We start from the raw sequence: 2,216 nt of genomic DNA on the forward strand, positions 1-2,216 counted from the left end.
CCGCAAGCAGTCATCCTATTTCTACGACGGCTGCACAGCACTACTCACCCTTTGTAGAGATGTAGTTAACAACTGAAACAAATACGGTCTATGTCCGCTGTCAACACCCAACTTACTCTGGTCATAGCTGCACTTTCCAGCCCTAAACGAATGATGTGTCTCCGGTGTCGCTTGTAAAAGTGGACCACCGCCACAAGAGGGCAGGGCTGTACATGGAAAACCGGAGGTAGCTCTCTCTCCCCGTGTGCTCTTTAAGTCATTTGGCTAAAGTTGCTGTAGGATCCAGTCAGTACAATCAATCTCTTGCTTTGGAAAACAGCATATAACAAATAAAAAATAATAATTAAGCGCACTTGTTTCTTCAATTTATGCCCACAATGCAACATCATTCCTACAAATCCTCAGGACTTAAGGTGTGACACATTTAAATGAAAGAAAATACCGATTGAATTTGGCTAAATAGTACTTTAGTTTAGTTTAGTTTTTTTTTTTTTTTAATCTTGTATTTTTCCTTTTTTTTTTTTTTTACAATTAAATCATGAATGCAACGTTTGAACACTATGCTTTATTGTAACTGAGCTTCCGAATCAATAAGTCAACTGAGTAATAACAAAATGTAAAAAATAAATAACTTTTACAATTATTATGAAATTTCACAGCCTCGTTGCAAATTTCAAGTATTTTTTAAACTTTAGCCTTAAAAGGGTCTCAAAGACAAATCGTCACATCTATAAATATATAAAAACACGAAATTCAAGTTTTTCAGCCAACAGAAAATATCGTGAATGAAACTGTGTCTATCTAATCATGTTTGATACAACTTCCCCTCCTCCTTACCTGAGCTATCTTCAGTCATTGTATGAATGGAATTAACTAATGCTTTTTGCATATAACTGTTTCATTAACTAGCTGTCCTTGGCTGATTATCCCCTTGTTTTTATCCCCATTTAACTTGCTACGTTGTTGTAATAGGCGTTTTTGTCCATAGGGTGGCAGTGGTGCATCCTTTTGAACGTTGTGTAACGTTCATTCCTGGTCAAATGTATTTGCCCCAAAGCAGGTGTTAATAAGAAGATCAATATAAAATTTGAACCGAGGACAGACTCTTTCATCCGTGAGTGTTCTGTTGTGTGTAGAAAATTCAGCAATATTTATGTAACCCTGACAACCCAAACACCAATTACTAAGTGTAAACTTGTAGTAAAAATTAAGCCAACCTCTGGGAGATTAGGCTTCTTGTTTTATTATTTTCATTCCCCGTCTCTGAAAACCTTATAAACTCCTACTTAAACCAGAGCGAGGATACAGTTCACCTCTCTTGACACCTGCCTCTTTTTTTTTTTTGGGCAAATACAGTGAGCGCAGCGTTTTATCCTGACTGATTGGAGAAGAGAGTGCAGATTGACATGAGTAATAAATGCATGTGTGGGCTACAAACAGAGTAGGATTGTTTTCTATTCTGGTTGTTGATGCGGCACGCTGGCGTGTATTGATTAGGTTGTGAGAGTGTTCTGTTCTCTGAATCATTGCATTTCCATCTCCCTCCCTCTCTGTCCATGGTCAGAGCTTCTTCATCATCACAGTTTTATTACACGATGATACGGCTCCCTTCATTTCCTGTCTCACCAACAGCAATGCAACAACATAAGGGGAAAAAGGGTCTGCTTTTTGTGCCTGGGTGGATGAATGTGCATGAGAAAGCATAATCTGTCCTCTCCTCCCAAAGAAAGATAATAAGTGGAGTAGTTTTAGTCTTGTAATGACAAATTATCGGGAGTTTAAAGGGTGATTTTTTTTCTCCATTTTAAACTTCCCAGTAATCTCTTCCTGTTTATCAACTTAAAACTTAGCCACACTCTTCTCTTCTCCCTTTTCCAGACTCTTCATTAGACAGCTCTTTGTGAGATCGCCCTAATGTAAATTATTTAATTATTTGCTACAGTCACTGAACCTATTATACGGAGAGCTATGTAGCACAGTCAGTGAAGTGAGAGTTACCATAACACCAGGTTTTTTGTAAGAAAACTGTCCTGGAAAAAGAGGCTAATTAGGGGGCTGATCAACAAAAAGCTTGTTTATTTTTCCAGGAGAGGGAACAGAATGACAGGAGAGAGAAATGGGCCGCTTGTGATAATAGAAGAAGATTGCTTGAAAGGACAAAAGCGAATCGGTAGGTAGAAATGGCTTGGTTGACTGTAATCATTGTGCTTTATCAC

This window comes from Mchenga conophoros, linkage group LG19 (assembly GCF_057382185.1).
Source record: "Mchenga conophoros isolate Kocher_MC1m ecotype Shallow Benthic linkage group LG19, M_conophoros_male_GT1.1, whole genome shotgun sequence".
Classification (NCBI taxonomy): Eukaryota; Metazoa; Chordata; class Actinopteri; order Cichliformes; family Cichlidae; genus Mchenga; species Mchenga conophoros.